The sequence below is a fragment of the Sturnus vulgaris genome, chromosome 3 (assembly GCF_052056855.1).
Source record: "Sturnus vulgaris isolate bStuVul1 chromosome 3, bStuVul1.hap1, whole genome shotgun sequence".
In the NCBI taxonomy this organism is placed as follows: Eukaryota; Metazoa; Chordata; class Aves; order Passeriformes; family Sturnidae; genus Sturnus; species Sturnus vulgaris.
The window spans coordinates 63053612-63080807 of record NC_142245.1 but is presented as its reverse complement, the minus strand read 5'-3'; positions in this window follow the sequence as shown (position 1 = coordinate 63080807).

Genomic DNA, 27196 nt, shown 5'->3' with positions numbered 1-27196 from the left:
CCAGGATTATTTGGGGCTTTTTTCTTTTTTTTTTTTTTTGTGTGGTGGGGTTTTTTTGTGTTTTTTTTTTTTTTTTTTTTTTTTTTTTGTTTTGTTTTGTTTTGTTTTGTTTTGTTTTGTTTTGTTTTGGTTTGGTTTGGTTTGGTTTGGTTTGGTTTTTTTGTTTGTTTGTTTTGGGTTTTTATTGTTGTTGTTGTTGTTTTGTTTTGTTTGTTTCTTTGGTTTTTGGTTTTTGGTTTTTTGGGGGGGAAACCTGGGGAGATTCTGACAGAAGTATTTAAAAGATCCAAGTAAGATGCTCCTTAGAGTAGCACATTTTACACTCACAGATGTTTGTGTTTACACTTTATTATTTCTCAGTAGCGGATTTTCATTAGTAGTCTGATTTGACATGACTATTAATGTAAAGCAACATAACTGAATCTGGCTAAATAAACATTGAAATCATTTACAGGGCAGTTGCTATACAAATTGGAGGAAGGGCCTTGTCCATAAGGTAATCAAAGCATATGAAAGCACAATGTCCCTTTTCCTTTCTATTAGAACCAGAAGTGGGAAGAGAAGTTGGTATATGCCGGCTCGGCCAAGGAATAAAAACTTTTTCATTTTACATTGAAAACAGTTTTTTAAATTTTTAGTCCATTAAAAAGAACATAGAGAAATATTGCCTATTTTATTAGTTGCACCAAAGTCATGTTGGCAAGTGAAAAAATAGTATTAAGCTAAAATAGCTTCATGTGTTTCCCATTATATAATCAGCTGGAGATGCAGAGGACAAGCTTGCACCGCTCGCTGGTCAGCCTGGCGGCGACAGAACTCTGAACCAGAACGGTGCCGCTCACTGGGAATGGCAGAGCCATAAGTGTCCAGAGTGAGCACACACCAGCTTACAGGACTTACCCTGCTTAATAGTGGGGCTGCTGTGACTGGTATTCAGGCATGGCATGTCTAAGAAAAGGGTTTTTTCTAGACTTGATGAAAAAAATGTGTGTTCATGTCCATTAGCTCTTATGCGTTCATGTGCTCTAAATATCTGGTGTAGGTCTATTGGCTACTAAGATGGAATTCAGAATGCGGCTTTTCTGAAGCTTAATTTAATCTGGTTAAAATATGTTTAAACACATTTATTTTTTTACAGTGGATTATTTAAATGGCAGGCTCCAATTGTAATGTCAAAAAGCTTCTGAAGGAACACAGTTATCATAAGAGGAAAATCTTCATTCAGATTAAAAAAAAACAAAAACAGAGCACCTAGTTAAAAGTTAGAAAGCAATGGATGGGAAGAGAAGGTGAATTTTCATACCAAATAAGTTTATAGAGTAGTGCCACAGTCATACATGCTTGGGCCTTATCAGCATAGGCCCTTGAAATGAACTTCATAGACAATTTAGGGAAGAGGTCAACAGAGAAGTGACAAAGTTGTTGATGATCCTGAGTTACTTAATTTAGTAAAGCTGTCTGCAATAAACTAAAAAAGGTTTTATTATTTATATCGTTATTTGTATATATTTTTATGTTATTTATGTACTGTGTGATGGAGAAATGAGCAGCAGCAAAAAATTCAACATAAGTAAAGATAAAGCGACATGGAAAAAAAAATGCCCTAACTTTATTTATAGAAAGATAACCTTCATGTTGGCTATTTCTATTCAGAAATGAGATCTTGAGAGATCTTGATATCTTGAGAAAGAAAACTATCAATTCAGTGCTCATTCATGGGAGTAGGGGGTCTACTGTGCTAGACAGTTTTAATCACCAAAGCTTATTCCAAGGTGTTGAGTCATGTCAGTGTTCAGCTACAACTATGAGCATACTGCATTAGAAAACCCAAGCTAGACAGTCAAGAGATAAGCATATAAAATACATAATACTCTCTAACATAGACCCTATTACTGTAGAAGGCTTGCCCAAAGATTTATTTTATGAAAGGGAAAATTGAATAGGGTTTTTTTGTGGATATTTATTTTTGTTTTACTCTCTGTAGAAGAAAAATTCTATTATGATGTATTTTTGTTCTCAGTGTAACATGAGTACATTTAAGTAGCCTGCAGAATAGGTGTAATATTTACCTGCATTTGTAAAAGTGTGTATGTGTGTGTGTGTGTGTTTGTATCTGCAAATACTAATTTTCTCTATGGAGTAGTTTATTATCTTCCATATTCTGTGTATAAATACCCATCTTCAGTATATTCTGTCACATTAATTAGCTGGAATGTATCATAAAATTTAGCAGCACTGACTCATATACATGGCATAAACTATTTTAAACCATGTGTTTTTAATTTTCCTTGGATGTAGACTTTTTTCAGCAGACAGAAAAACAAGTTAATGTAACTTGAAAGATAAGTACAAAAATTCAGTTTTTCATATTTTTCTCTTTTGAGTTATTATCAGAGAAAAGGTAATTATTAGACTCATTATTTTCCACTCCAAAAGAAAAATGGATACATTTGTTGCTTAGTTCCTAGGATAAGGATCTATAATAGAAAAAGTGCCTAACTTTCAAGTTAGAGAAATGCCAGTTTGTTCTATTCAATCATCACATGCCTTCAAGTTTTAATAATAGCTGCAGCATTTCTCATGTCAGTTATATGCAAATTGCTGATGATTCTCTGGGCAGTTTGCACACCCCTATCTCTAAATCTGATGTCTGTCGTCTGAGACCTCAAGATGGTTTGTTCCTTAGAAACTGGGTTTGCTGTGTGGCCAGCTGTCATGCAGATCTCCCCCCTTCTCCTGCCCCTATCAATATTAAGGACAGGAAAATGTGTCATCGCACCTGCCTTTTTGTTTATAAGGAGTCTGAGATTTGTGCTTAGGTTTAAAACAAATAACTTGGAAGGCACTGAGAATAAAGGAGAAAACTTCAAGAATTTAAAGGACTCCAAAGTTCTGATTGGTTTTTAAGCTTGATTACTTTTGGATGTTAAAAGATAAGGGATATATTTTGTCATCCAGAGCACTAGCCTAAAACCTCAAGCCCATTATTAGCATGGGTTTTGGAAGGGCTCTCCCACGTGGTACACAGCCAAGTGGCTCTTCTGACTATAGCCAGCAAACCCATCTCGTTTTTCTCCAGTGATAGCAGTGACTGTGTTATTGCAAAGCAGCCATGGGGCCTCCTTTTCTGTCTTCAAAACCACAAAAGCACAAATGTTAAAGACATTGTGAGATTTGAATGGACCGTTCCTTTTGGGGGTTTTTTCACTCTTCTTCACTTCCCATGTCTGATCAGGATTGGAAACGGAAGTGTTGAAAGACTATACTTAGTATTATTTATTGAGCACTGACACTGTGCTTGGAGTTTAACCACTCTGTGAAATACCACAAAAAGAAACTACTTTTACTGTATTTCAAGCCCAACCAGAATGAGAAATTACTGGAAGTTCCACAAGAATACTCTGTTTTTGCAAGACTTCCAGGCTAGCTCTGTAGATCAAAGATGGTCAGGCAGTCTTGGATGAAACCCAAACGAACATTCAAATGTTGGGTGCCTAGCCAAAACAAAGTGAAACTCTGAATTGAAAGGTTTGCTCTCTCGTCTGTCCTTCAGTGTTGATAATATGCAGGTTAAGCCTGCCTGATGCAACTTGAAGTTTCTATTTATTCCATAGATAATATTTTGGGTCCTCTGCATATGCTTTTTATGGTTTGCTAACAGGTTTCAGGTACCATTTTAAAGTGATTTGGTGTAAAATCTAGTAGCTCACAGAGCCACTAGAGCCACTAGTGGCTCACATATACAGAGCTAATTCATACCCGAGGGAATGTGAGCTGTTCCTACACCAGGTATTAGAAGGAATAATTACACTATTCTGTTACAGGAAAGAGGTTAATGTTGACACACCATGAGCAAGGCTCATGGGTTGTACCTTATATGTTGGAGCTGGTGTACTACTTCTCACCAATGAAGTGACAAAACCTGAACCTTTGTGCTCTGGCATCTTTTTTTAAGCCATCACCCACTTGTTGTGGAGTAAGCACTTGCAGAGAATTGCCATGGTGTTTCACCTAAGTCTAATTTTGTATCCAAACTAGTCAGATTAGGTGCGCCCATATTTTTGCTATGAAAATAATTAAGTAAATAAGTAAATAATAAAATAAATAAATAAATATAAAAGTAAAGATAAAGTCTCCTTCATAAGAGATGTCCTGACCTTCTCAGTTCCAGTCCTTTTGAATTCCTGTCCTTGACTGGTTGTTCTATGGTAGAATTTTCCATATTGCTTCTCTTGTAGACCAGCATTTCCATGATCCTTAAGTGTTGTCATCCATGCCTCCCTGTCATCCCTTCAGGGCTTCCATCACATGCTTTAGCACATAACAAAATCATGGTGAACTGTTTTGAAGACTCTGTTATCTACGTGTTTTTTTGGCACCCCTGGGTGTCACAGAGACTAGGATATGTGACAAGATGCTCTTCTGCTGCTAGCTTTGTGTCAGTTTGCTCTGTCACTTGCAACAGGCCTGCTGGATTTGCATGACACAATTTCTCCATTTGTGAAGGATAGGTAAGTACACTCCCTAGGTCAAACTATTTTGAAGGTTGTATCTGCAAGAGCTCTAGGAAAGATGCATATTATTATTATTCTGCTCTATATATAATAAGTTAAAAATATTTATACTGATATAAGTTATATAGTCTGGTGTGGCAGCAACAAATATTTAAAATCACAGAGAAAAAATCATCCTGGTTAGAAAAAAATCAAATCTAGGTCCCTGACATCAGACACAAACTTCAGGGAAGGGATAACTTTTAAGTTCTTAATAATAGCTACTTTATGATACTCACAACAGCAATGTCAAACACTTAAAAATACTTGGACTGTGCTGTTAATAATGCAGTGGAAATCTACAGACATAACTCCAACTTTAATGAAAATTAATATGAAGTAGGGATCTAACTGCATATATATGTCACATAGTGTGCAGTAAAAACTTATTCTTGCATAAAATCAATATTTAGTGGTCAAATTTCCCTTGTATCCCACTAATAATGGATGGAGTCATATGGTTCAGCTGTAAATCTACCAGCTGGAAGTAATGAGATGAACTGTCCATAGCAATATGAAAGATATACATGCCTATTCAAAGGCAGACCATCTGTGGAGATCCATGGAGAAGGATAGTAGAGAATTTTATATAGACCTACAGTAAAACAGTCTCTCGTGATACTGCAGGAGCTGTGGGGGCCTAATCTTTACATTTGACTATTAAATTAAGAAGGGCAAAGCCTACACAATACCAATGGTATTAGTCATGTCTGGAGGGGCATCCAATACCAGATGTCACTTTTCTGATCTTTCATGCTCAGCTCTTACAGCTTTTGGCACGTCAAGAGTTCGCATCTGAATACAATTTAAGTTATAACAATACAATCAGCATGTCTAACTATTTTTGCCTTTCTCTCTGCTATTTTGGGAGCTAGGCTATGGTGAGCCTCTGTTGTTTAATCTAAAAGCCTTCCTTGTCCCCGTCTCCAGCCTCATGAGGTAATGCTGGGGGATGTCAGAGAGTGGTGTTAAGGAACAGTTGTTTGACAAGTGCTACTGGTTTTAAACTGAATTGCTTGTTTATTGGCTGCACAATTATTCATCTGTTAGCAAAGCATAGCATAGAAAAAATAATGTTGACAGTAAAATAGTAGCTTTTCTTGGTAGAAATTATTTGTCTTAAGTGAATAAGTCGTTGTTCTAATGTGAATGCAGTTCTGTACAATATAACAGGAAAGGTTTGTTTATTTATTTAACAGGCAAACAAAAGCTTTCATGATCAGACAAAAGAAAATATATGTAGGGAATTGTGTGTGGAGGAGCACAGTCTGCTCTTCTGACTTGTTATAAGATAAAGTCATCTCCCTTTATGCAGATTATTCATGTTTATTTATGACATTCTGCGAAAGGAAAGACACTCAAATGCCTCAGGGCTATGGCCCAAAGTAAATAACTTGTCATAATATACCTTGCAAATGATAATGTAAACCACGGGAAATCCAGGGAGGAGATGCACATACATTCCAAAGCTGGGAAGTTATTGAATGTTTAGGCTTAAGGAGCAGATAGTTTTGATTGGGGATATTTCCCTTGTTTCTGTATGTTAGATGGATTACTCTGCATGAGTGATATCCATTGTACTGTGTTTATTCTTTTCCGCTTTTGTTCACCAATCACTGTGATGTCTGGTCCTTTCCCAAAGATGGTCTGTATAATAAATATGTTAAGTCTGACAAGGAATGGATGGTAATGCAGCATCAATGCCCTCTGGGGTTAGGGAGTGTTCTGGTTATTTTTGTGTCTCTGTAAGCTTACGATCCAGGCATTTGTATAGACAAAATCTTGTCTCAAGTTCAATGCAGAAATCTTTCCACTGGGGGAGCTGGCAGCCTGGGTTTGAGCAGTAACACCAGCAGATGCAGCTTTGCATTTCTGGTTGCATCCAGGCCTGCTGCTTTGTATTCAGTGTTTGGATCAGAAAAAAGGACTTAATGAGTTCATTCAATGTTTCAGTATGGATTATGTGTATAAAGAAACTCTGGACTTAGGTAGAAGTAAGGTAGCTGCTACGCAAGGTGCTCTGCAGTAAGGCTGTTTTTGGGAATCTTGGGGCCTATTCCCTACGCTGTCATGTGCCAGTGCTATAGCTGAATGACTTGTTTAAAAGCTTGACTCCTGAGCCAGATGTAGGTAAATCAGTTGTAGCCAGTTTGGCTCTCCCTGTACTAGTAGATTGAACAGTGCCAGAATACTGCCACGTGATCACTTCTACTGTTAATTTGTTATTCTGCTTTTTAGCCCAGTTTTGGCCTGTGCCAAAAAACACTCTTCCAAACAGTTCCCAGACACAGTTCGGGAGTCAGCAGGAATGAGCAAGAGACGGCTACCAATAGGAAGTTTGGATGCAAAGCACTTTGCTATCACAGCTGGAAAGAACAGTCCATAGCCCTTTTTATTTAGCAAGGAAAAGTAGTTTTGAGTGAAGCATTGGGTACTTAATATCTATTACATAAAACACACACTTTTTTTTTTTTCCTTTTGAGGGTTTGCAATTAGCTATTGCTGGAAATGTTTATTTTCTGGCTCACAAACATCAGAATTTTTAAATATATTTTCAATATAATTTGTTTTCCTTTCAAAAACAAATGAACCCAAAATTTAGTTTTGCTTCTAAATTGTATTTTGATTATTGTTTTCATATATGATGTATCTTCTTATTTTTTCCTATAGAAGGGTAATGGTCGGTTAAGTCTAGGTTGGCCCACATTAGCATTAGGCACCTTTAAAAGACATTTCAATTAATCTAACCTCTGAATTATCTCCTGAATGTGCTCTTCTCTGTCTGGGAGAAGAGCACATTCTCATAGGCAAACTGTGCTTCAAATTTAGATGATGGCATTACACAGGTTGAATCTGAATTTAATGTTGTTGTCATTGCCTTTCACTGGTGCAGCTAGCACAGCAGGATATTGAACTTTGCTGTAATTTGTAGGCATTTCTGGTCAACAAGTTCTTAATAGTTGGACTTTTTGGCAATATTTAGTTGGAATTTCTTGAGTGTTTTTGTTTTGTTTTGGGTTTTTTTTTTGTTTGGTTGGGGTTTTTTGTCATCTTGTCTTCTTAAAATACTAGTTATCAGAGCTGGGACCTAGCTGTGCAGGGATGCTACCTGTTATAAAGTGCCTACTATATGGAGAGACCAGCCTGTGGTCCAAATTCAATGTTCATGTATCACATCCAAATCTCTAGCATGTCATTACCAGGTTGCTGTGACACCTTGTAGGTTGCAATCCTATGTGTAAAATAACCATCACAAGGAATATTTAGCCAGGTTCCTTCTCTTTCTGAGTATCCCCAGTAAATAAGTATGAAATGAAGCAACAGAGTTTTATCAACATGACAAAACAGCATGCTAAAGAAAACAACAGTGGCTGATAAAATGGCTTGCAAAATAATTGTGTCAGGAAAACAATGACGCAGTTGGGCTGGGGCTGACCTTCTACAAAGCCCAGAGGAGGCTGCATCTGGCGTTTTGATTCTGACCCCCTTCTGAAAGCAGTAAAACAGTAAGTCTTAACTGAAAGTAAGTTGGTTGTGTTTTGCTGGTTTTTTTTACTAAAAAAGAAATTACCTCACAGGGTCCTGAGAATTAGAAGCCAGGATAGATTTCTTCCAGTGCACTGTGCAGTTTTTCCCCCCTTCCCTAAAGAGGTAGGATTATGTAACCTAATAAATTGGTCTCATTACAGAGCCACTGACAGACAGACATATAGATTGCTGCCAACTGGCATGTGTGCTGAAGGTGAGCACGCCCAGGGGCTGGTGGAAGTCAGCAGTGGATGCAGCACTCAGAAACCATCTGGCTGAAGGAGGTCATGCCTGTTGCATAAAGCAGGGGAAGATAAGGATGTCAGCAGCATAGAGGGCGACATCCATCAATCAACTTCGTCATTATAGCGAGAATGAGCACTGCAGGTCCTTGGGAGGAAGAAGGGCCTCGTGATCCCTCATCTCACAGGTGGCAAGTCTAAAAAGTCTAACCTTTCACATTTCTAGGGGCAGGCAGGATGAAGAATGTGTTTTTAATGAATTACCCTTAATCACACACACAGAGACCTACACAATATCCTACTTTCATATATATTTCCCCTTCAGGATAAAATAATTAAATAGAAAAGTCTCATTATTTATTTTTAAAAATCATAAAAGTGTGTCTTAGCGGGAAGCAAAATTTAAAGTCTCTGATCAAGTAAATAATTCTCTGTAATAAAAATGCAGAGAATTATTTTCTGCATCTGCATTTCAGTCCAAAGGATAGAAGAATGGTAGAAGAAGGAAATATGCCAGAAGGTAACACGATGAAATGAACTCTCATGGCATTTTTACTCATCTGAACTAAGAATCAGATGATTAATTAAATCTTGAACTAAGAATTAGATGATTAATTAAATCTCAGGCTTCAGGGACTGAAATATGAAAGAGACTGTTTCTTCTGCACGTTCAAATACATGCCAGAGTACATGGGGGAAGATTTGCATTCCACTCAGAAATGTCACTAACCATCAGGACAGAATTTGTAAAGGCAAGAAAAAATACAAAATGCTCAGAAAATTGTCCTTAGGCTTACCAAAGATAACCATCAGAATACAATTGAGAGTAGGAAGACTCTGGAAGATTTTTAATCATTGGTATCATACCGCAAAGGGAAGAATAGATCTGAGATCAGGAACCTCTACGTAGTCCAGCAGACCTGCTTACCAACAGGTGTGTAAGTCTAACTAACCTGGCAGGCTGATTAATATCCATTACTTTAGCATACAGAAACTCAGAGTAAGTGCTTCTAGAGGAGGAAGAGGGCACAGATACCCTGAGCTATCTGCTGAATCTCCCTTTATCCCACCAATGATAGTAGATCAAAACTGATTCCTAAATTCCTAAATTCAGAGAGAGGTCTAAATCTCCACCTGTTTCTCTTTCTTGATCATGCAGGGACCTTTTGGAAAGAACAGAAATAGAGACAAGCTCAGATGAACTGGACTGCAAGGGTCACAGCATCCTAAAATAAGCTTAGCTGGTAAGGTAAGGCTGAGTGGTTTTACAGGCACTGCTGCTCTGTTATGCTGCAGGTTTTACAGGAAGATCAAATCTGCTGTCATTTTTCTCACTAAACATTCACCAATGTCAACTTTCTCCTTCACAGGGAAATTGGGATTTAGCCCTTCCTGCAAATGAACTCCCTAATGTGCCAAAGTAGGCAGACAAAGGGAAGAATGTTTGTAGGATGAGGAGGACTTTTTCCACTCACTTCTCAAATGATAGCCATGTTTTGACACTTGTAATGAAGCCAATGAGGAAGAATATCACTGTGAAAAAGGTCTCTCTAACAGGGAGCATGTATGATTATTATCTTGGTGTTCACCTCAGAGTGTGCAATAGATTAGGTTCACCTTTCTTCCCCCAAAAGCATCAGCAATCAATCAGGTTAGAATGAGAAAGAGCTAACAAGGCCTTTATTTTTGTAGATCATTAAAAATGACCCAAGGGACCAATTTTCTGTACTTCTGCTCAGTTTCCTTTTGATTCCAGTCATTAAGAATGAGATACACATAGCTGTATGGTCAGACAATGAACGAAATTCTCCTCTTGCTTGTGTTGATGGGTTCTGTTAAAACAGAACTGGAATAAATGAGAGGAACATGCCTGACTTCTCTTAGCAGCTTTACTCAAGCACACATGAAACTAAATTCCTTTCTCAGTGAAAAGTACCTCAAATGAAACCTAAAGTGACTGAATTAAATTTCATTATAACCTGGCAGAGGTCAGGAGGTCAAATTCAAATTTGGTGCAAGCAGTGGTAATGAAGTTGCCCTCTTTGTCACAGGGCTCTATCTAAACTCAAGTATATTGTTAATAAGTGGTATAAGCTTTTTTATATCAGTGATATTTAACTAAAATTTAACTGTTCAATAACTGAACTGAAGTACTAGGAAATGACCTGGCCATACATCAGCAAAGGTGTAAACAGAAATATTAAACCTTTGTAAATATGAATCAGTGTGGCTTAAGTAGGCAATAGTTTTATATTTATACTTTCATTGGTTAAAAATCGACAGAAGAAAATGCATCAGCTGAGTTACCAAATGGGTAAGAATTCTTTCTCAGCTGTGCATGCTACCATACAGTACAGCCTACATACGAAGAGATCCGTCTGCAGATGGAAGTCTATTTAAAAGTCTATTTATTTAACCAAACCTCAGATTAATAAATCACATTCTGCATGCTGAATGCTGCAACATGAGTGAGCCCTGAAATCTGTGGACTTGGCCATTTAGATGAATGTACTGGTCATGAGTCAGATCTGATAAGGTATTGCTCTGCTCACCTGCAAATTGTCATACAAGAATCTCCTAAGTATCTATCATGTGCTAAAGGCTGATACCAAGGGTATCAGGGAAGACAAGCATACAAAAAAATTCATGTCTTATTTATGTATCTCTGATGACAGAAACACAAAATATTACCTCTATCAAAAAACTGTATTTTTCTTCTCCTCCCTCCCCTCCCCAACGCAGACTTTTAGTAAAAAAGAAAGGAATTGTATCAGACATATTTTAATTCTATTTAGAAGTTTTCTGTGAGAATTCTATCATTTCATAGTCCAGGGCTGTCATCAAAATCAAACCTATTAATTTGACCTAAACACACAAACACATGCACTACTTCTGAGAAGGGAGAGGAAAGAAAGGAAAAGAAGACAAGAAGGTGGAGACAGAAACAGAGGGGCCAGGAAATAAAACCAGAAGACAGCTTCAAACATTTCCTGGAGGCACATGTTTTCTAACCCACCTCACCCACAGTACCCCTTCCTTCCCACTACAGCATTTGCAATCCCTAGTTCCTACTGAAAACTGATTCCAAGAATGCCTCACTTGGCCATGTGAATCTTGTCAAATCTCCTTTGAACATGTTAACCTCTGTAGAAACTGTACCTTGCTGGCAACTGTAACAATGCAGACCACTCCTTCACAAAAAGCAGTAGAAAAAATGTGCTGGGATCAATACAAAAACAGACCTGCATGGTACCCCCTGTGCATGGGCACCATCATCTTTGGCTGTATGGAGCACACTGCTGTTTCAAGACCTGTTTATTTTAATATTGCACTACTAGAATCACAGTAGAGCACAGTGAGTTGAATGAATATGGTGATCCATAACTCACTCTTAGCACTGTTTTGCCAACCATCGAGTACCAGTTATATCTGCCCTGAATAATTCTCTACAACTTAATAGGAACCATGGCTGCAAAACAATGTGCCCAAACTCTAGAAACAAAGTCTTTTACTAACAGCATGGTCCTTGACAACGTGAAGCAGTCACGAAGAGACTCTTACTGCTCTAATAATAGCCGTTGTGTTGTTCCGGATGCTCCCAGACACTCTTCTGGTTTCCTGTTCCATTTTTACCTATGACTCAATGTTGAAATCTCTAAAGACAGTGTAAATATCCAGTGGGCTCTGATTCTGTTTCCTAAATTCTACTTAACATGTTTCAAAAAGAGTTGTGTAAGCTGACCTAGTTATAGAGGGTGATATGTGATCTCTCTCTCCCTGTCTTCTCTTTCTTATTTATTCAAAGAAATACAGTGAGGGTTCATCTGTGTAACTTGCCAAGCATCCTAAGAAATGAAATAGTGATGACACACCAAGGAATCTGAAAACACTCAGAGCTGTCTTATTCTGAGGTAGAAATCAAACTTAAATAGATCCTGAAAGGAGATAAAGACTCTGAAAATGTTTGGGGTTTTCCTGATCAAACAGAATTCATGCTTCACATATAGAAATAAAATATGACTATTTCAAGTTTGCTAATTTTAAAAAAAAGTAAATGGTGTTTTCTGCAGAAACTGGTGGATGAACAGTATAACTTGCTGTCTTAGCAGTGCTGTTCTAAGCCATTCATGTTGCACATTAGATTTTTGGCAATAACTGACCTGCTGTGAGTCTCCTGGGAAGTGATAAGTATGCCCACTTCCTTGTTTATCAAAAGATCAAAACTTTTATCTGAATTATTATCATATATGCTTTAAAATCCAGTCTCTTGTGTTAATTAGTTGTGTAATCACATCTAACACTTTTGGGGATGGAGTAGAACAGGATTGACTTGGTAGGTGAGAAAGGATCAAAGCAGCGCTCTAACAAATTATTATGGTAATTAGTGTTAGTCTTGTAGTTTATCTCCAGGGGGGCTTTTAATAGCAGCAGTGAGAGCTTGGGAAAACCTGTGTGCAGGATAAGCATACACTTGAAGAAACAAAGCTTGCCAAGCTCACAGGGCAGTCTGGCAGGGGGACTGGAGATGAGTGTCATGAGAGGAAACTGAAAGGCATATCAGGTAGTGCAGGGGAGAAGTGATCTGAGTGTTCTACACAGTTTTAAAGATGCAAGAGACCTAATGCATCCCTGTGTTCCCCTTTTGCCCCTTGAAAAAAAAAAGCTCTAATAACCCTTAGATTTGTTGAGTCTTAGCCAAAAGAACAGCTGTTGCTGGGACACGAATGTCAGAGATGGACAGTAGTCTTCTGCAGTATGGCCCCATGAGCTGGGGAATATGGAAAGTGTAGGTGTCAGTGTGTAGGCCCCCGCAAATGTTTTTCCTTGGGATGTTACTCAAAAATGTTCCAGATGTGACCAACAGTGCATGGAGTATGCAAAGACAGGGTAGGAACAGACTTTGCCACCAGTCTGTGTTGTGATGGTCTTTTGCCCACAGAGAAGGAAGTAATGAAAGCCTTGGGTGATCCTTCCATTTGCACCCCAGACTCCTAATTCAATGCCTAATTGTTCCCCAGTCTAATTAATCCATAGGGATACGCGTGGGCAGGGTTCCAGTCCTTTTCATACTACCGCTTGTTTTATTGTGGGGTCTGTAGAGGTCCCCTGAGATGACCCTCTTAGCGATAAAAATATTTCTTATGGCTCCCAGGGGGAAGGAGGCTGATGTTGTTCTCTGCTTTGGAAGGGCAGTGCTAATGCTGGTGACAAGGACAGCCCTGTGAGGTCTACTCGGGCTGGCCTGCTGCCAGGACAGCAATCTGCCCACCACCGCAGCCTCGGCAGCCGGCCGGGCGACGGTGCCGCTGCCTGGCTGACACCCCCCAGATTGGCAGGGCTCCTTTGCCAGCATGGAAACTGTCTCTAGCGAACAGCTCGTTATTAGTGCTCTACTTTTCGCAGCAATTAAGTCAAGAACCATGGCACCTGTTCATCTCACCTCCCTGGTGGGAATTAACATGCCGTATGGGAAAGAGATTTGCACGGGGGTGGGGGCAGGGGGAGAGAGCTCCTCGTGTCTGTTAAAGGCAAATAGCAATGCATCTGAGGTTCTTCGGGGAATAGCAGGCTTGATGAATTTGCAAGAATTTTGAGGAGAACTGCTTTTACCCTGGGGGTGGTGAAAATGTCCCAGATAATTTGATTTTAAGTAGATGTTCACTTTGTGCTGTTAGTTCTCTCCCCGGCTAAGGAATACTTACGCCTGAGTGAAAACCACTGAAGAGACCCTGACGACACCTCAAATCTCTCTGATAATGAGAATATAACTGCTTCAGTTTGGATGAACAATGTTTTAATCTATGCTGCTTGTATGTACAAAGGCTCTGAAATGGACCTCGGGTTTGCCTAGGGATTTGCTGTGTGTATTTACTTAAGCAGTGAACCTGAAAAATGGCATAATTGTTCATCTTGCAAAGAATTACCTCATTCTGTCTAATCAACCTGACAGGACAAAACAAATCAACCTTTTAAAAAGATGCATTTTTTCCAGGAAGATGTGGATATTAAGACGGTATGTAGATGCTGTTGGTTCCAATTAAAATCAATATCTGTCCTGATTTGCGGCTGTTGTCTCTGTGACAGCGAGGGGGCTGGATAAGGGGACCCATCTGCTCAGCTTTCCCAAAGGGGCTCCAAACAAGTGAATGACCTGCAGTGTTTATTATTAAGTTTTCAAAGGGAAACTTGTTTTGGTCTAATTGAAGGAATAATACGAGAGAGGTTATTTCTGGTCAGTTCCCTGCTGTTTTCACTCCAGAGAATATATTCCAGGTGTTAGCTAGGCAATGCTATGATACAGTATTGACTTTCCCTTGTGTTTAGGCATGCTGGTGCCAATGGACCAATAAACTGCAGTCATGAATGTAAAGCCAACTCTTTCAGAGGAACTTTTTGCTAACTATTTAGTAAGCCAGATGGTTAATGACTGCATTAATTTTCAAAAGCTCCATTCCCCAGGAGCGAAGTAATTGTAATTTTTCAACACCCTTGTCCATCTTTTTCATCTATTTTATTTTGCTTCTTTTCTTTTGCACTTTGACAAAAGATTGGTTGTGAGAGATTGCTGTTTTGTATCACATTTTTTGTAGCTAACAGTTCTTCCCCCTTCTTATGACAACAGATTCCATGGGTAAAGTCTAAATAATAGGGAAAAATACGGACCTATAATTTTCATGTGGAATATGATAGATAAACCTTATTCTTTAAAACAGCATATGATGTCATCCCTGGATCATGCATGTGTTAGATATTATGTGTATGTGTCTTTAGACAGGCAAACAGAAAAAGCAAAGGCTGTGCAGAGCAGTGACTCAGCCCAAGTCTGGAAAACGAAACGGCAGCTGGGTCTGGCTTTATGTCTTCAGGCTGGGTCATCCAGATAGTGGAGTAATATACTCAGGAAAGTAATCTCAGGCTACAAATTATTTTGTTTTATATTAATTTCTAGGAGGACCAAGGTTATTCTATTTGGTTGCTGGACTAAAAAGCTAGTGAAAGATTTTCAGTTCAGGCGGAATTTAAATGAAAAACCTTAGACCTTTTTGAACAAAACCCTAAAGCCACCTTTGGAGACGCTTTTGTTTCGCTTGACTTTTTTTCCTTTTAGAATACTATTTGATATATCTTAACGGGAAAAAAAAAACCCTACCATTTAAAATAATATCTTTTGACTTCTAAAAATTCCTCCTCACTTTTCAAAATTAATCCTGCATCCCATTATTTGGGATTCTGCATATCTTAAATGAACGTGATTTGATTTGAAATATGCCTTTGAGTCTTGCATTAGATTCAAAATACATGTAATGTGGGCTGCAAAAAAAAGGGTGAATTATCTGCATAAGAAGTTAATAAGAATTTGATTATAATTAAATTTATAGAAACAGTAGAACAAGGAATAGTTTTTGTAATAGTAAGTATATCTGCAAATATATATATATATATATATATAGTCATCCTAAAGCCATTTAGGAACTTGGGTCTCTGCTATTTTCTCACTGGGAATACAGATGATCAAGACACAAAACTGCAGAAGAACTTGCTGTTATCTCCTGCCTGTGCTATATCTTCAGTTCCAAAACCAAAATTGAGACCATGTTTCAATCCTGTCTTTAATTGTTTGACTTTGAACCCAGCTACCAGCCCCACAGCCACTCAGGAAAGTGCAGAAAGCAGTGGGCTGTAGACAACTGAGGAAAGATGTTCCCATTGTCTCCTGGTGACACTTCTCCTTGTAATCACTGAAGCAGCAACTGGAGCCCGTGTTCAGCCCTTGTGTGGGTAAGGTCATCCTGGGCGAGAGCAGCCACCCATGAGCTGTTGGGTGAAACAGAGATGCCAACGTCTCCTTCTTCTCCAGTGGGGTGGTGAATCTTGGGTTTTGTTTCCCCTGCTTTTAATTTCACTTCAAACCAACTTCCACCCTCCTTTCTTTTTTTTTTATGCGGGTGCCAAGCTGAAAACTTTGTTGTTCACACAGACCAAACTCAGCTGCTAAATCTAACCCATTAAATTGTTTTAGTTCTTTATTAGAGGGTGGGGGTGTGGGTCTGTTTAAAGATTCTTTTGGCTTTTAAGCAGCGTTTTTCTTGAACCAAGCATGTTGCACTGCACTAAAAAAGTCTTTACTAATCAAGAAAAAAATTCCCTAATTCTCAGCTGTGCTAGTGTGAGGAGATGGGGAGAAGCTGTGATCCGGGGCCAGCCATTGTTTCGGAGCAGAATGCTGAGGTGATTGACAGTTGCAAATTAATGGGAATGGTTTTTAGACAGGGCTTGTCACATGAGGCCCTGGCCATCCTGGACATGCTGTCTGTGCTTTAACTTTCTAATTCCATCTGGAGTTTAGACAAAGAGGCCTGGATGAATCCTGCTCTCTGTCCATTTGGCTGTCATCATTTTGATTAACCTGATTCTTCAGCAGGAGCAAAAAGTAGTTGGCTTCGGTCCACGCAGACATCAGGAAAATAGCTGCCGTAATGGCCCGATGATCTCCACACAAGAGATCCTGGAGCTAATCTGCTTTTTCTCCTATGTCTAATTAAAAACTTCTCTTCCTGTTTACATTAACAATTTTTACAATATTTTCATTAAATAATTGCTTTTGGAACTGTGGGATGGTCGGAACATCATTTTTTGCCAGCACAGGTGTTACATAAATAGAGATGAAATGAGAAAAAGAGAGGAGATGTGGGAGGGGAAAAAGGAAGGAAGGAAGGAAGGAAGGAAGGAAGGAAGGAAGGAAGGAAGGAAGGAAGGAAGGAAGGAAGGAAGGAAGGAAGGAAGGAAGGAAGGAAGGAAGGAAGGAAGGAAGGAAGGAAGGAAGGAAGGAAGGAAGGAAGGAAGGAAGGAAGGAAGGAAGGAAGGAAGGAAGGAAGGAAGGAAGGAAGGAAGGAAGGAAGGAAGGAAGGAAGGAAGGAAGGAAGGAAGGAAGGAAGGAAGGAAGGAAGGAAGGAAGGAAGGAAGGAAGGAAGGAAGGAAGGAAGGAAGGAAGGAAGGAAGGAAGGAAGGAAGGAAGGAAGGAAGGAAGGAAGGAAGGAAGGAAGGAAGGAAGGAAGGAAGGAAGGAAGGAAGGAAGGAAGGAAGGAAGGAAGGAAGGAAGGAAGCCTTCCACTGATGAGCTTCAGGAGGGAAGTACAGAGGCCTAGGGACCTCACCTTGCTACTGTAGGATTGTCCCCTGCCCTTTCTCTATGATCTGTGGGCTCTAGGACAAGTTTCATGTTCTTAATTCATTACAAATGAGCTTCATTTAAAAATACATGTACAATAAAATTACTGTGTTTTCATTTTTTATAATAGCACTTTTAAATACATTTATATTTTCTACTCTCTCATCAGGTTTTTTTGGTTCATTTTTTTACTTCCATGTTGGCTGGTCAGGCCAAAGAATTGACTACAAAAACTAATCCTCCTCAGCCCTTTCCTGACTGAAAATATTGATGGACCTATCTTGGTGACTAGCCAGAGGTTGAGTTCTGCATATGACTCATGGCCTGGTCAATTTGAGAAAAAAAAAGAACAAAAGTAGGCACTTAAATGTAATGCCTGTCCCCTTCAAGTTCAGAGTGCAGCCCCCGGGTCACTATTTAAAATAATAACTTTTCAGGGATTTTTCAAGTGCAAAATCCCTCTCCTCTACTCGTAGGAAGCAATTCTATCTACTCTTTGCCTTGGAGCTGGGGAGTGGATATATAGTCCACTGTGCAGGAAAAGGGCATCCATCTTTGACCCAGAAAATTGGAGGAACCTGCTATTCTACCTGGTCAAAATGCTTATGCTTTGCCCATGGGGTCAGCCATGCTTCCTTGCTGCCCCCATACTTTCACAGTTCTCCTGGGCCTTGCCTCCCAGCCTCCATGGACAAGAACCAAGGCCACCTGAGACATGCTCCTGGCCTGCAGCCAGCTGTGACATCTGTGCTCATGCAATAAAATGCATCAGCCAGAAAAGCAAAGGGGAAAAGTATAGGTGCACTTGAAAAATGCTGATCAGAGATGTCTCTGGCTCTGCTTCCTGGTCTTAGTCCAGAGGAGGAAAGTTCTGCACTCCTTTTGAAGGCAGTTTCTCTGTGTGTTTCTCCTTTTCTTTCCTCTCCTCGCAGCTCCTCACTCTTGCTTCAATCCCAACAGCACTAGGTTTTTTACTGAAGTGCACTGTCATTTACTGAGCCTAATTACACAGCAGCAAACTGAAATCCCTCTTGTCTACTTTGGACAACTTGGACTCTGTGTGGATCATGTAAGTAGGATTTGACACAGAGCCATGAAGAAGAGTAAATTAATGCGGTCACTTCAGGTCATGTTCATAAAAAGCCATAGCTCTTCTGCTGCAGATGTGTCAAGGCTTTGGCTCTTTTGTACAGGTTTCAGTGGACAAAAAAAACCTGCAACCGATTTTTAGTGAGCCAGGCAATGAGTGATATGTTACAGAGGAAAGCTATGGTCTGTTTTAAGCTGGGGTGAACAGCTGCTGACTTTGGGATGGTGTGTCAGCCTTAGATGTTTGTTCTGACAGGGAAACCAGGGAATTGATGAGAAGAGAGGTCATCAACATTTTATCCTTTTTTATCTCTGACCTGAAGAGGCACAAACATGGATGATATGTGGATGACTGTTTTCAACAATCTGCTCTTGCAGATAAAATGGCCATGCTTGGGCAAGCAAATGAGAGAAAGAGAGAGCTGAGATTAGGTTTCCAGTTTCATTGCAAATGAACAACCTAAATCCCATTTCTGATTTTTTCCTGTGTGGAGCGTGTTTATTACTCTGCGTAAGGTAAATAGCTGGAAATGTGGTCAGAAGCCTTCTCTTGGACCACCTTTGAAGATGTATTATTTCTTGTCTTTGCTGCACTGAGACAAGTAGGCTTAGGGGAGCTAGAGTGACATGCCTTTTACTAGTCAAACACCTCCTGAGGGTCCTGGTTGTTGAACAGCCCAGGATATGCCCATACAGCCATGGGCTCCTGGCTATTGATGGGTTGGCAGGCAGGGCTGCACCTAGTGTGGGCATCTCTTGTTGCAAGGTGGTCATGCTTGGTAGGTATATGATCACCACTCACCTGAGCCTTCATGGAATAGTTTTCACTTGGGGCTCAGGAGAGATACAAGAGGCATGTTTGGTGACATTCTTAGGCAGATTGTTTTGGCTGGAAGAGAAGAAACAGAGATTGCAGCACTTTGCACTGGGAAGAGGCTAGGGGGAGAGCTGTTTGAACCACAAAATGTAGGTCATTGTGAAGCAGAGATGTTTCCCCTAGGCACGAACCTGAACCAAGACATAGTTTAGAGCACACCACACATGCAAGGGAAGCTTACCATCAGATCTCTCTTCCTTGGATACCTTTCATATTTCAGCAGCGTTCTGGGAGGAAACAAAAAAAAAAAAAAAAACAAAAAAAACAAAAAAAAAAAGGATCCAAACAGCCATTCAGATCTAAAAGTATTTGGGTTTGGGTCAAGATCATATTCCAACATCCCCTTTCCCTGTGTGCTTCCACTGTCTGCAAAGTACCTGCTTCAGAACCCCACTGATGAACACTCCTGAGGTTTGGAAACCTCCACTTCCAGCTCCTAGCTGTAGCACTCTGGCCCAGACATAATGTTGACACATACTTACGTGAAGTTCATTGAACAATGCCACTTCATAAAAGTCCCATAAAGGTACAATCTTGTGCTCAGAGGAGATTTTATTTATGGAGACACAGAAAGCTGTGTGTGTATGTGTGTGTACTCTGTAAAAAGTCCATTAGCCAAGGTGTAAGTGAAATGAATCTGACCTCTGTGTCATTAACGTGCTGTCTGCAAAGGTGCTGCTTCAGAGCATTCCCGACCTCACCCCAACCCTCAGTGAGAACTGAAAGTGAGAACAGACTTAGAGGATGATTTTTTTAAAGTGAATCAAGCAGTGTTTTGTCTGAGAAAAATAAGAATAATGAAGTAGAAAAAAATATATAAAAAGACAACACGGACCCATGATAAATCTTGGTTTTTTTCCAAGTCTTACTGAAAGCTCTAGCCAAAAAGTAAGAAACAGTATCTGAAATGTTTGTGAGGGAAGGCGGCTGTGCCAGCACTCATCCAGCAACATCTGAGAGAAGAGAGAATTTTATATGTGATTGCCTTAGACTTGTTGTCATTATCAATTAAGCTTAGAAAGCTCATTTGATATGCTCGGCCATCCTGCACACTTGCCAAAAAGGCAAGATTTCTTCACAGCTGCGGCCCTGAAGAGCTCTGAAACATTGTGAGAAGTGAATGAATGTATCCAGTGAGGTGATACTGGATGCACTGAATTTCCCTTGAGGAAAACCACTTTGGATGGCGGCCAGAGCTGGCACTTGGTGCACACCATCGTGTGGTGCTTGTCACTTATAAATCCTCATACCTCCTGTGAGTACAATGCAGTCTGGTAACACTGATTTTTTGCTGCATCTTCTGCAGCTAAGGGCATGCTCATGTGGCACTGTAGATGTGCAAACCAGCCCTATTGTGTGTGACTTAGGTCTCAATTGCATGCCAAGATGTTTTACATACCAGGTAAGTGTGTCACTGAGGAAGCAGGGGGAGCTTCAAACATGGTTTTTCTCAATGGCTTTGTTAGTGTGAGCATTCCTGTGCTGTGAAGGTTCATAGGCAGCTCGTGTAGAGCTGTGCTGTGCAGTCGGGGTGAGGTAAAAGCCCCATGCTCACAAGCACCATTTTGCTTCACACTCTCCATCTCCCTCATACTCCAGTACCCTAGCACACAAGCTCCTGAGGAGCCCAAAGCACTCTCTGCCACCTCTTTCAATCCAGAAGGCAGTAAAGGATGCCTGCTTAGTATCCTTTACACAGAGGTCATATTTGACCTTACTGTTGAATACAAATAATGTTGTCTGTTGAATAAGAAATGTTGAGGAGTGAGCTCCTCAGAAGCTATCCCACTGTAGCTAGCTCTGTTTCATTCTAATCAAAACTGACCTCTATGGACTTTAATGGACAAAAAAGAAAAAGGTTAATACAGCTTCTACCATATTCACAAACCCAATCCTGTAAGGGTTAATTCACACTTTAGGTCACTCCAGCTTCATCTCTTGAGTGGAACCTATGTCTAGCATGGTTAAAATGAATCTTTTGTTAAGAGTTTGACTATACAACTGAACTCTTAAATTGCTAAATTCTGGATTAGCCTCACTTAGGCTGAAAAAGAAATAAACCCCCTCTACAGAGGAGGATGCAAAGGTCTTCACCAAAATCCCCTGCAGGTGAGACCCCCGGGACTGGATAGAGCTGCAGCAGGAGGGAAGTAAAGGGTAGGAGGGATCTTGTACTGACTGAACTGACTCCTGGGACAGGGCGTGGATATGCTCCATCAAGACAGGCAACTAAAGTTATTCCACAAATCCACCCCAGAATGTCCCTCAATGTGAAGGCTAGCTTGAGTGAGTGGAATTTTCAGGCCCTTCCTTTGGGAGCCTGCTAGGGGCAGAGGGGAGAACAGCCCCTCCAGGATTCTTTTAGTGGCTTCACTATGTTTCTGCCACTGAGATGGGTGGGGATTTTTGACCCAGAAACTCTGGAGTTAAGGAAGCATTCAGGATGCTGCAACTACAGCCAACATTTCAGAGGGACAGTGTCCATTTTAGAGAGCCACCATCAGCAGCTTCCAGCAAGAGATGACCAGCAGCCTCCCTTATCTTGAGCAGTGTCTGGCTCTCCCCCAGAGCTGTGCACCCCAAAGTGCATCTAGGAGTGGGGTGATAAAATTCCAGGAAGCATCTCTGCAAAGGTCCCCTTCCCAAAAGATGTGGTGACTGTCACCTAATGGTGTTGGAGACTGAAGCCATAGGAAATTCAGTCTCAGTTCCAGACTTTGTAAGGAAAGTGATACTCACCCCTCACAACATCTCTATCCCTCTTTGTTTTCCATTTTAATTTTTTTTTCCTGTTAATTGTAGGCCCCTGTGAGGCCTGTGGATATAATCAGAAAACAGAGGCAGGGATGTCCCCTGAATCAATTTATCCTTGAACGTTGTTAATACAAGTCTGATCTTGCATCAAAACATCCATTCAATTCATATCCAGCCAGCATTTTCAGGGGCTGATCCAGTCGAGTATGTTCAGGTCAGCCTCAGAGTGAGCCTGAGCTGTGAATTCCAGAAACCTTATCCCAAACACATAGGTCCTAAAATAAAATATATGTGATGTGTTATCAGCATGCAGCCTCCTCTCTGCTTTTTCCAGGCAACTGAGCAGCAAGAGTAGAGATAAATTCCCTGCAGATAAATGTCAGTCATATTTTATAAATAGATAAATGGATTCAGCAATACAAAGGGTCCTGCTTTCAAATGGGAATTTCTGAGCATAGGTCCTAGCAACAGGATTTTGTGCTTAAACACTTGAGCATTAAATCCCTAGAGAGATTGTGTTGTAAAGTGAAAAAAAGTGAAACCACTAAAAAAATTACAATAATAGCAAGCATCAGCATCATCCCATCATCTTTCTTGAAGATTGACTTACAGAATGTTGTTCTGAACACTTTCATAAGCAGAAAAGGAAAAAAAAAGCTGCTACTTTCATTAGATCATCACAACCCAGCACTGCCACCACTATCTGTGCTGCCAGACTCTGTCCTGTGATTTAATGATCAAGTTAATGATCCCCTTCACATGTGCCTGAACAAGTTAAACTTCCAGAGCCATTTGGAGGCTAAGGAATTAATCAATCGAAATTACCTTCCAGAGCTCTGCTGATAATGAGCCAATCTGTGCTGGGAATACATCAGTTTAAAGATGATCTTATCAAGAGCTGGAAACCAAGCACATGCAACTTCCCTGCCTTAGCTGATTTTAGAATTTTGGCATTGTTTTTCTCATTAAGGAAGACATAAAATATCCAAAATCCAACATATTTAAATGTGAAGTAAAGGAATTTTCCTTCTGAGCTGATAGCAAAAAATGCATGTGATGAATATCTGTGTGCAAAGAATAAGAAATGGGATTAATTTGGGAGAAACTAGGCAGTGCTTGCCTGCAGACAAAATGTCCTACCTGAGTGCCTAGCATAGGAAGCAAAAGGTCCGTGTCTGTGTTGTGACCCCCTCTGACACTAATACATCACGCTCAATAGGAAGATTAAATTGAAAGAAGCAACTCCTTAAAAACTATGGTGTCTTCATTTTGAGCATTCTTATTCACAATCTGGCTTCCAAAAATGAATATGTTTATTTCCTTTAGCTCATATCAGAGATACAAGTAGAAGAGCTTAATCTTTATCATCCCTGTGCTTCATCTTGCCTTCTTTTAGGGCTGATGCATACTTTACTGGCAGAGATACTATATCTCTTTTAAGCAGAATACCATCATATTTCTGGAGGAAAAAAAGATATGTTCTCCCTGTAAAATTAATGATCATTGCATTAAATCCTAAGTACTAATAAGAAGTTGAATAATGTTTCCCCTCTATCTTAGAATTCCCCTTTTAAAGTCTGTTCCTTGGCTTTGAAACTCTTGACATTAACAAAGTCTCAGGTACACTGACAATCATGCTTTCCTTTGGAAGGTTTTATTTCATGCTGTGCTTACATTATTGCTAACAATTTCTTTATAGAGGTTAAAGCAAATTATCTTGTTAAAAGCAAATTGTTCCTGTTAATGGCAGTGTGCAACAGGATGGAGATTTGCTTATATGTATTGCATATTGGCTAGATAATAGGCCACTTTTTATAAATAATGTTTTTTCACGGCCATGTTGAACTTTCAGTAGACAGGAGCCATTTTGCAGTCTCCTAAATCTCTAAACAGCTAAAAGATGATGATCAGAAACAGCTTGGAACAGAAGCTGAAATAAAATGTCAAGAAACCCAGACTCAAATGAATTTGTACTTTTTAGCTAAAAAAACCCTCTTCTAGTTCAGAATTTGCCCCAAACCACTAATGCTTAGAATAACATACTTATCCTTTGCTTGTCCTGTCTGTATAATACACTTGTGAGAGGTCTGTGCTGTCCTTGCTATGCTTTTTCTTCCTCTGAAAAGAGAATGGGCTGCAGTGTTAACAGAGGCTATGAGTGCTGTAACTACTGAGTCTTGGTTTTTGCTTAAATCATCTGTACTTATTTCCTTGGAGCTTTCCACTGGGAGAAAGTCACAGATAGTTGGCATGTTCCTACGTATGCCAATTAGGATCCTCAGGCCCACACTTTCTTTTCCTTGCTTTTTGATTTGAACAGATTTTTCTGCCTGGAAGCTTCCCTGTGGGCTTGGGAGGCAGATTACCTTTTTCTCCATGGGATGCATCCAGTTGGCTGGAGGAGATCTGGATCCTATCTTTATTTCTGCCACTAACCTACTTTGGGCCAGCTGCTTCCTTTCTCTGTGCCTTTGTGCCCTTGCTCACCAACTGAGATTAGAAACGGTACAGGGCAGAGCATGCCTGTAAAAATTAGAATGAGTTTGTGCAATACTTTTAGCACAGTGGGGTCCCTCAGTCAGGGATGTTATTAAACTCTTGCTAAAGGACAAATAAGAGTGACTGCTTTTGATCCAAATTTCTCAATGACTCCTACATCTTATCCCATATCTTCCTGCAATTCCTTTACTATCTCATTTTGTTCTTTCCTTTTGTCCACACCATCTTACAGATGTTTTTATATGCTTTTCTTCCCACAGCTCTAAATCCCTCAGAATACCTGAACTAATATTTGCACATTTTCACACCAAATAGACTCCCTAAAAATGCAGTGTCACTGTATTGGGAGCCCAAACAAGTACCTGCAATAGATTATGGCAGTGAAAAGTGCTAATTCTTGGCTTTTAAAACTTTTTTATAGAGTGAGATTTTAAAATGGGTTTTCTTGCTTTGCTTCAGGCAGAATCACTTTTTTTTATTTGCTTCAGGCAGTGCTGCATGGTTGTGGAGCACCCTGAGACTTTGACAGTATCACCCCATTTTGCATGGAAACTGGATCACCAAGCAGTAGGGGGGCACAACCAGTCTCATTCCTTATAACAGGGAGTGGACCCAGTCCTTTGGCACACGGATAGTTACAAATCTAACATCCGAACTCCTGCAGAAAGCTATGTTGATGATGTTTCATCATAGAATCACAGAATGATTTGGGTTTAAGGGGACCTTAAAAGATCACTCAGTTCCAACCCACCTGCCATGGTCAAGGATACCTTCCATTAGATCAGGCTGCTCAAAGTCCAGTCCAACATGGCCTTGATCTTCCTCAGACAGGGAGCAAGGTCAGCTCACAGCCAGAAAGCAGATGAGTCCAGGAGAAAGCAAAGGAGGACTCTAACACTGGACCCAAACTGTCTCTATTCTGGTGGAGCATGTGTTTGAAGGAGAAATGTGGCTGGCCTTTGCACATGGTGCTTCAGGGGTCAGTTCAGTCGGATCCTGTTTTCACACTCTCAGCCATTTTAGGAGACCTAGGATTGTAGTTCCTGGGATGTTCAGATGAGTCAATTTTAAAATAAAGTTGAATATACAATATATACTAAGCAAAACTGGCCAAAGATTTTCATTCAAATACTGATAGTTATTTGTTGATTTCAATAGACTTTGGATCATGACAAAAAATGTCGTTTTTTGATGCCTAAAATAATGTTCCTGCACACACAGTTAATGCAGTCAATTGTTCTTTATATCTAGGGCTGTTCTGCAAACAACTCAGGGCCTCTTAACAGACTGCATGAGTAAAAATGAGCATAAGATTATTGGAGGCACCAAATCATGCCATGGACTTGTTGTTTGGATAATAAAGTTCAGAGGTACAGAGGATAATCTCATCTGAGAGAGGGTGACCAACTCTCAGTTATCATCTCTCTGTACACTTCCTTTTTAGCTAATTAAACCTTAATTCTTCACAGGAAGTAGTTTCTGCACATTCTGCAGTAACTTGGCTTCATATTATTTGACATATCTCTCTTGTTTTTTATCTGGAGAAACAGGAAAAGTACAGTTCCAACATGTAGACCTAAACCATTGCTTTATCCTTCCATTAGTGTATTAGCAGTTCTCATATGACATAGTACGTGCTCCATTCCCCAAGAATAAAGATACATTTTTAAACAACTCCAGGATAAAAATGTGGATGAGCTTTGAAGCTGTGGAGTTTCACTACACATGCTATTTCTTCTCTTTAGCAGGATAGAGGAAACACTCTGACTATTTGGATTTTACTTTCACATCATTATTCACTGCCTTCTTTGTTTGAATAACATTATTTCAGTGTTCTCAACTTCAGGCCTTCATAAACCATCACATACCTTAAAATACTGGTGACTTTTTGTCATCTGGTGGCCCCAACTATTGGATTTATATTTTCAACTTTTCTTCACAACCACAAAAGGTAGAAACTAATTCTTCTGAAAGAACGAAACATGACAGTTTCCTGTAATCATATGACTTCAGGAGCTCAGGTTTTAAGAAAAGTGATCTCTCTCCTAATAAAATCACAAGTGTTGGTAATTCTGTTCCTGCTTTTGACCACTTAATTTTTGTTAAGAGCATAGTATCAAAATATAGCTGACTTCTTTTCAGAAATAAAATTTACTTACATGTTCTGCATTAAAATTTATGGAAGAATCAGTCCCAGCTGCTCACCAATTTCCTGTGAAACCCAGTCCATCAATACTTTTGCCAAATCTGGTGTTGACATGAAGAATCAGTTTATGATATTAATCCAGCTGGAAATTATGAACTTGTTACATATGTGAACGTGAGACAGGAACTTCTTTATATAATTTTTGTCTTTGTTACTCAATTTAAAGTCACAAGAATAACAAGTTAACAAGATTTTCTGATTTGCCCTCATAATTTATTGTCTTAAAAAGATAAGGTGCTTCTCCAAAGTAAATAATTAATTGAAGAGAAAATTCCCTGC